General features: G+C 49.3%; 1 protein-coding gene across 1 annotated transcript in view; it reads right to left on the reverse strand.

Moving 5' to 3' along the window:
• LOC105979627 (contactin-associated protein-like 2) overlaps positions 1–9055 on the reverse strand; it is a 614985-nt gene that overhangs the window by 246713 nt on the left and 359217 nt on the right. The gene's annotated exons all lie outside the window — the stretch shown is intronic.

A 9055-nucleotide genomic window follows, 5' to 3' on the forward strand; every position in this document is an offset into this window, starting at 1 on the left:
CAAGGCAGAGAGGTCAGCACTGAAGGTGATGACCACTGTCTCTGAGGATTCTAAAGAGGTCCTCTTGAAAAGCGACATGGGACAATCACCTATTAGGAAGCCTGGCCAGCTAACGTGGGATTCTGTCTGCATTATGAGAAGGCTTCAGCATAACATCTCACCCATGGACTTGGAAGTGGCTTGGACTTAGCCTTACCTCTTGGTCTACATAGGGAATCCTCATAAGCACAATTAAATATCCTGAAATTCCCATTCTTCACAATGTTTTCTATAGTTTGTTATGGTCCACAGAGTCAAATTACTGTGCATAGTCAATAAAACACAAGTAGAGACCTGTCTGGAGTGCTCTGATTCCAGGTGAGATCCATTGGACTTCAGCAGTGATCTCCCTCCTGTTGGGCCCTCCTCTTAATGATGTTGCATGTAATCTTTATAACATCATTCAACAATTTCTGCATTGTATTGGCTCATCTTTTGTTGCAATGGGCATACGTGTGGATCTCTTCCAATGAGTTGTCCAGGGATCTGCCCTCCAAATTTTATGGTTCAAACCCCCCAGCAGCTCCAAGGGACAAAAATGAGACTATTTACTCTCACAAAGAGTTAAAGTAAAACAAAACAAAACAAACAACAAACAAAAAAAGAGTTACAGTCTCAAAACCCAGCGTGGTCTGGTAGTCCTGCCTTGTCCTGCAGTCTCCATGACTCAGAATCCACGTGGTGGCTGTGAGCTGTTCATGGTTTGCTAATGCCTTCAGTGCAGCTTACACTCCTTTTGGCAGTACCACAGGCTCAGAGTCATACTCCACCTCTGACAAAGATGACAGCTGGTGACTGTTGACCAGTTCCCTTTGGTCCAGTGACTCTGTGTCTTCCTCCTTTAGATTCCACAGATTTGATTCTATGCTTACTGCATCCTTGAATAGTGTTTCATAAAATCCTTCAATCTCACAGCGCAGGGCTTGATATTTTTCTTCATTTCTCTCAGCTTGAGGCACGGTGAGCGTGCTCTTCCTCTTTGATTTTTTGTAGCTCCAGGTCTTGACACATTTCGTAATAGTTCTCCAATTTATCTTCCCATGCTGGCCTTCAAGTTGTGTGTTCAGCTCCTTCCTTCAAGCTTTCTCCATTCATTGTAATTACTCTGCATTGCAGAGCGACTGTCCCAGTCCCTCTTGACCTTCACTTTGGCCTTTTCTTTCTCCCCTGTCTTTCGGATGACCTTGTCCCTCCTTCACGTGGGATGTTTTTGGTGCCATCCCACCACTCCTCTGAGCTTCAGCCGCCCACTTATGTCCAGTGTGTCAAACTGGCCTGCAGCTGGTCTCTGCATCAGGTGGGATAGACCCTAGGTCATATTTTGCTTCTCCGGGGATGATTAGGGAGACAGCAACACGACCTTCAGAAGTGCTTAGGCCTACACGGGTGATTTGCCAAGAATCACTCGGTTCACATTGGTATGTTACTGCACAATAAAGGTTCCTACGGATCAGTAGCAGTATTTTGTACTCAACCCCCATATGTGGTGATGTGGGTTGTGATTTATTTACCTGGGAATAGGTAGCCAGATTGCATTATTAATTTAGATTTCTCTACTTTTTAAAAACTAGTCTTTTGCAGTGGTCTTCCTGGAGCATTTTACAGAAAGTTTTCAATGATTCTTTGCTTGAGATCCTTTCAAATCCCTTTAGCAGGCCTTCACAGCATCCCATTTCCATGGAATCCACAACAGGCTAGAGGATTTTTCTGGAGCTGAAGGCAAAGTAGGAGTCAAATTAGTCGTGTGCAATGTGGGAGAACACACGTACCTGACTGTCAGTGCGCAGAAGGTGGAGGGGAGCTCCAGTCCTGCTCAGGGGAGTGGGAGAGCCCGCTGGCCTGGCGCTCCCTGGGTGACCACCGCCAACCTCAGCTGGCACGGCTAAGGGAGAGGGCTGTTTTCCACCAGGCACAGGGGTCAGCACAGCTTCCTTGTTATGGGCTGCTTGCTCCTGTTCTGCTCCTCGCCCTCTCTGCTGGGGACGAGCTGCCTGGCATGTGCAGCTTGAAGGTCTCCGTGGAAGAGCAGTGGGTGCCCCATGGAGGGGAGATGCACACTCCCTGAAGCAGCTTTGCCTCCCTTTCCTTAGTCCCGGGCGACCACACAGCTGCGTGTTGGACCCCAGCACAGGTTCTGGGTTACGCAGCAACAGCAGAAGCGACATTTGGGTCTGATTCTGGGTTTTCAGGAAGGTGTTCACGGACGGGGCACTTACACAGCCGGCCACAATTTACCTGCCGGTCTTCTGGCCCAGTTCGCATCTCAGAAGTGACTGGCTAGAGGCCACCCTGCACTGGCATAGTCTCCCTCGGGGCCCAGTGCAGACATGTTGGGCTGGTGAGTGCAAGCTCAGCCGAGGGAAACACCAGGCTCCCTGCAGGGAAGGGGAGGCTTTCTGCTCCACTAAGGTCCCACACGCTCAGAACCCCACAGGGCAGTGCCACTCTGTCCTACAGGGTCTCTATGAGGTGGAATTGACTCCATGGTGGGGTGTGTGGGTTTTGGCGTTTGTCTAAGTTTATTCCTGCAAGTGCTTGAAGCAGGAAAACAACCAGGTTTCTCTCTGAGCTGTTGCAGAATTCTGCCCTGACAATTCTGTACAAGTTAGTGTACACAAAAGAAGTTTTTTACAATGACTAAAGGAGGAGATTAGCAGGTATTTAGAATGTCACAAGATGCAATTGATGCTCTGAAAAGGCAGGTCCCACAGTGCTCCTTGGGAAATTACAGAGACCTACTTTCTCCAGGGCCCATAAGATCACCATGCCCTGAAGCTTCATGGGCCCTCCAAATTGGGGTCATTTCTCATGTCTGGCTGCTTAATGCTACTGACTTATGATTAAGCTTAAAAGGAATTCCTACTTTAAGGGCAAGGACTTACATTTTGGCATTTTGATAAACTAAGATTTAAATTATACGTATATATTTTTGATTGAATCATTTCATTGGGGGCTCTTCCAGCTCTTATAACATTGCGTACATCAATTGTATCAAGCACATTTGTACATAGGTTGCCATCATAATTTTCTAAACATTTACTTTATATTTGAGCCCTTGGTATCAGCTTCTCTTTCCCCCCCTCCTTTCCACCACACTCTTGTGACCCCTTGATAAATTATAAATTATTATTGTTTTCATATCTTCACCCGTCTTTCTCTTGTTCATCCCCCTGGAGACCCCAGTGGTGTTGGAGCAATAGCAAGCTAGCGGAGAGGGATTCCTAAGAGGCAGAAGAAGGGCAAGCGTGATGGTGGGGCAGGAGGAAGGTAAAAGGAAACGGGAAAGATCTAGGAAGAAAAGCTATGACTGGAGGTATAAACATAGTTGTGCCCTTATGTCAATACATTAATTCATAAAAATAGAGGTGTTGGCCTATGTACATATATTTATATGGCAATATATTGAGGAAGTGGAGTAACTTTGGGCCTCTGCTCGAATCCTCCCTCAATGCAAGAACACTTTGTTCTAACAACCTGATCTTCTGTGCTGCTCCCGACACGATCTCTGAAGACAAAATTGGTGCGTTAGCAAATGCGGTGAAGAAAGCTGATGGTTCCTGGCTACCAAAATATATAGCATCTTGGGTCTTAAAGGCTTGAAGTTAAACAAGTGGCCATCTAGCAGAGAAGCAACAAGCCCACATGGAAGAAGCAGACCAGCCTGTGTGATCATGAGGTGTCGATGGACAGGTAACAGGCACCAGAAGACCCAAAACAAAGAACAAAAAAACATTGTTAAGAACAAGGGGGGTTGGAGCAGAGACCCAAAACCCATCTGTGGACATCCCCTCAGAGAAGGGTCACAAGGAAGGGATGAGTCAACCAGGGTGCAGTAAAGCACCAATGAAATACATGATATTCCTCTGGTTCTTTGAGGTTTCCTCACCCCCCACTATCCTGAACCCAGTCTTGCCTTTCGGTCCTGGCTAGACTGGGGCATGTACACTGGTACAGATAAGAGCTCACAACACATGGAATCCAGGTCAGATAAGCCCCTCAGGAACAGAAATGGGAGTACCAATACCAGGAAGGTAGGGAGAAGGTGGGCGAGGAAGGGTGAGTTTGGTTTTGAGCAAAACAAAGAAAAATCCAAAGGGGATTACACGCCCTGCTCTTGGGTTAGCATGACAGCAACCACTGTGGGTGGACACAGTTCTTTCCATCACGGGGAGGGGAGAAAATGCCTCTGGTTTCAGCCGCTCCTCATTGGTCAGACCTGTTGTCCGGAGAGACCAGTCCCTGGAGGAACAGCTTACTCGGTCAAACGAAGGGGCAGCACAAAGAGGAAGACTCCTGACAACATGAGTTGACACGGTGGCAGCAACAATGGGCTCAAACATGCGAACAATTGTGAGTTTGGAGGAGGAATGGACAGTGTTTTGTTCTGTTTTACACAGGGTTTCTATGAGTCAGAACCAACCACAAGATGCCTCACAACAACAACTACAACTACACTGACCACTTGGAGGCTGTACGCAGCCTCATTTCTTTCACTACGTGCCACCTGCCTGTTCTTTCTCCTGTGGAGTGTGGCCTTCTCACTGTGAATCACGACGGGCCGTTACTATAATTGCCCTAACCACTCTGGTCCTATCCTATCTAGTCGTCCTTTTATCTTGAGGGAGATGCATCGAGGCAGCCACCTAGTCACTTCCGACGCACAGTGACCCGATGCACAGCAGAACGAAACTGCCCAGTCCTGCCAGGTCCTCACTGTCCTGGCTGTGTCCAGGGCCACCGTCGCAGCCATTGTGTCAACCCGTCACAGGGAGGGGCCTCCTCTTCCCTTGACCCCATAGTTTACCAAGCATGAGGTCCTTCTCCGGGGACCGTCTCTCCTGATAACACATCTGCAATACGTGACACAGTTCTCACCATCCTTCTCTCTAAGGAGCATCCTGCTGTGCTTCTTCCAAGATGGATTTGTTTGGCCTTCTGGTCGTCCATGGTGCTGTCAGTATTCTTGGACAACACTGCCATTCAAATGCATGCCTTCTCCTCAGCTCTTCCTGACTCACTGTCCAGCTCGCAGATGCATCTGAGGGGACTGGAGGTCCCTGGGCTTGGGTACGGTGCCCCACAGTCCTCAAATGTATCTTCTGAAGTGCAAGTCATTTTTGCACCAAGGACTAGAAGTTCCACCATGTGCTTTCACATCTTACTAGCATTTGCTTTCATTGATTAATCATTTGATTGGGGGGCTCTTACAAATCTTAGAACAATCCATCATTCAATTATATTAATCAAACTTGTACATATGTTGCCATCAACATTTCCAAAACATTTTTCTTTCTACTTGAGCCCTTGGTATCAGTTCCTCTTTTCTCCCCTCCCTCCCCAACCCTCCCACCTCATGAATCCTTGATCAATTATATATTATTGTTATTATTTCATGACTTACACTGTCCGTTGTCTCCTTTAATCCACATTTCTGCTATTCATCCCCCTGGGGATTGGGATATATATCTATATCTATATCTATATCTATATCTATATCTGTATCTCCAACCTTGTGTTGGGTTCCCCCTTTCTTCCCCTCCCCAACTCCGGCCCCCACCAGGGTGCGGTACAGCACCAAGGAAACCCACAGCATTCCTCTAGTTCTTGAATGCTTCCTCCTCCCACTACCATGACCCAGTTCTACCTGACAAATCAAGTTAGACCAGAGTACACACACTGGTACAGATAAGAGCTCTTCACACATGGAATTCAGGACAAATAAACCCCCAGGATCAGTAGTGGGAGTAGCGATCTCATGAGGGTAGGGGGATGGTATTTTTATTTATTATATTGAGGTGTTAGATCCAACTTGTGCCCATTTAGTCAACAAAAAACTAAAGAAGAAGCCTGTCTTCTCCAGTTTCATCTCAGCCCCTCGGCCTCGTAGACGAGAGTGCATCTGAGACGCGATGGTGCTGTGCCACTACCGATCACGGCCCAGGAGCTTCCGCTAAGCCGCCATAAATCGCTGTCCACAGCTGTCATCCCATGTACCGACACAGGCCTTTCCCAGCAGGTCCATTTAAAAGCTGGACTCGCGTTTTCACTCATGTGGGTGGGTCTCCATGGAGGAGCCCGGGGGCTTTGTTTCGTCTGTGTCAACACCCTGTCTCCTCTGGACAATGCTTGCCCCTCAGCTCACACAGGGGACTGAGCATCGACAACTGGACCCCCATCTGTTCAGCTGTGGGATTTGGAAGTGCCGTTATTGATTCCAAGCCGAAGGGAAGTTAACACACTGGAGCTCGAAGGCTGACGACAATGACTTCAACGGCAAGCTTTAAAACCGCACTAAGAATAGGATACACCCGGCACAAAGGTTCCCGGCTCAGTGTGCTGTGGGCATGTAGGGGTTAGTGACAAGTACATGAGCCATTCTGTGTGACTGTCACCTAGGATTTACTCCCAAAGGACTCCACTGCCATTACAGACCAGTATCCCGCCAGAACTGACTCCCCAGGGACTAGTCAGAGTCAGCGTGGGGCTCTGCACTTGCCGGTTACGATTCTCATGGGAGTGGTCATGCAAACCTCTGCTGGGCTTGATGGCTCCACTTTACCTCCACTGTGTCTAAGAACAGGAGGCCCGGTGGCTCAGTGGGCTAATCTCTGGTCTGCTCACCGAAAGGCCAAAGGTTCTAACCCACCAGCTGCTCAAAGGCAGAAAGATGAAGCTCTCTGCTCTCGTAAGGCTGTACAGTCTCAGAAACACTATAAAGGGCCATTTGGAGTCAGAGGGCTTTCGACAGGAGTAAGGTTGTTTTAGCTTGTTTGTGTTTTTGGTATCTTGGAAGGAGTATTGACTTCCATATTCGAATGGAATCTGTTAAGATGGTATGAATTATAGAACTACTAAGTTAAATAGAAACTCATACATCGATGCAAATATTCCTAAAGGTATCTTTAAATAAGAGCATGTCTATATTCTCAGCATGTTGAGAGGACCTTGAATCGGTCTAGCTCTCGCTTTTTAATGCCACACTACAACATGGAAGTCTCATCTCTCAGCTAGTTCTGCAATCAAAGCAAGCCCACTCATTCCAACTAAGAGAGACCCTATGGGACAGAGGAGCCCGTAAGGTTTGCAAGGCTGTAAATCTTTACAGAAGTAGACGGCCGCATCTTTCTATCACGGAGGGGCTGGTGGGTTTGAACGGTCAGTCTTTCAGGTAGCAAACTTAACCACTGCAGCACCACACTCCTCTTGGTAGGTGCCATCCTGTTGCCTCTGACTCGCAGTGCCCGTTGTACAGCAGAACAAACCCTGCCCAGTCCTGCCTATAGCCACGATGGCTGTTTGCTGTCAATCCACCTTTGGGAGGGGTTTCCTCTCTGTGAGTTGACTCTCCGGCTTGGGTAAAGCGCCCATTAGTCTTCAGAATGGCATCCTTACTCTTGTATCCTCAATGAGGGCTGATGAAGCAGACGACCCAATGCCATGTTGCTGCTTCCCCGAGCACTGATGGTGCACCCAGGCACGAGGAATTCCTTGACAACCTCCATCATGTCTCCTCCATCGATCAAGATGTCAGCTATGGCTTGAGCTGTGATACACACTGAAGCCTGCAGTCCTCGATTGTCACCAGCAGGCGTGTTTCACAGCTTCACTTTCAACAAGCAACTCTGTGCCATCTGCACCCCGCAGGCTGTTCATAGGCCTGCCTCCCATCCCGACGCCTGGGGTCCTAGGCCAGGGATAGGGACGCCCTGATAGCAGACACCCGCTTTGTTCTCCCTTGCAATCGTTCTAGACGTTAGATCACTGTAGGAGCCTTGATGCTACTGTCAAGTAGGTGCTGGATGGTTCACCACAGTTCAGACCCACCAGGTGCCTCACAGGGCAGTGGCGAGGCTCCCTGCTCCCATGGAGATGAACAGGCTCGCAAACTCCGTGCAAGCCACCGTAGGTGGGATCGGCTCCGAGGCAGTGCGCAGCAGTGGTAGGAATCGGGGGCGTGATGCCGTGTGGCTGTGCTGACGGCTTTCTCCCCAGGCTCGGTGGTGGGGATTCCGCAGAGTTGCAAACCACCACTCTGCCGCTGTTGTTGTCCCCAGCGGAGCCAGTTCTGACTCCCAGTCACCCTGAGGACAGAGGGGAGGAGCCTTCATATTCCTGAGGCGGTATGTACGGGAGCAGAATGTCCCCGCAGTGGCTGGTGAGCTTGAACTGCCAGCCTTCAGGAACAAGTCTGTCCTCTAACCCCTGGGAGCCAGGCTCCTCCTCAACTGTAGGTTACATGGGAAATCTGCCTTCAAGATGGCCTGGGAACGATACTTTCCTAGCATTCATGCTTGAAGACTCTTTGGATGACAAAATAGGTGATAGTCATTTAACTTTTCAGGTAGTGTAACCCAAACTCACTGCCACGGAGTCGATGCCGACTCCTAGCGACCCTGTGGGTTTCTGACGCTGTAAGTGTCTGTGAGAGTAGAAAGCCCAGTCTTCTTCCTGCGAACCTGCTGCTGCGGGCTTTGAACTGCCGACCGTGCAGCTCGCAGCCCAACACGTACCCACTCCTCCACTCCAGGGCTCCAGTGACCAAGTGGGTGTCAATTCCACCAGTCGTCTTTCCATGGGGATCGCGTTGGGCTGTGCACTCCGAGCTCACCAGCCGCTCCACAGGAGGAAGACGAGGCTTTCAGCCCCCCAAGATGCCTCCAGGAAACCTACGCAGGCAGTCCGACCCTGCCCCCAGGGTCAGCTCAAGGCAGCGGGTGTGTTTTTGTTTTATTGTCAACATTGTTCCCACGTTGCCCATTTACAGCTTTATTGGACATGAAGAACTGTGATTGAGTTGGTGTCAGTTTAGGATCTAGGACTTTTCTTCTAAAGAAGGGTGACCCGGCCGCTTTACCAGAGAGTGAGAGACGAGTAACTTCAGTTATTCACCAAGTGTCCCTCCGTCCCCTTCTCGGTGACCTGAGGGATGAGGGTCTGGCCAAGGGCACCGAGGGGACACTGCTCTGGGCAGACTTGGCTGCCACACACACAGGGAACAGAGAGTGTGGACCTCAAC

Source organism: Echinops telfairi, unplaced genomic scaffold, assembly GCF_000313985.2.
Source record: "Echinops telfairi isolate 266 unplaced genomic scaffold, ASM31398v2 ScPeMD7_23;HRSCAF=83, whole genome shotgun sequence".
Taxonomy (NCBI): Eukaryota; Metazoa; Chordata; class Mammalia; order Afrosoricida; family Tenrecidae; genus Echinops; species Echinops telfairi.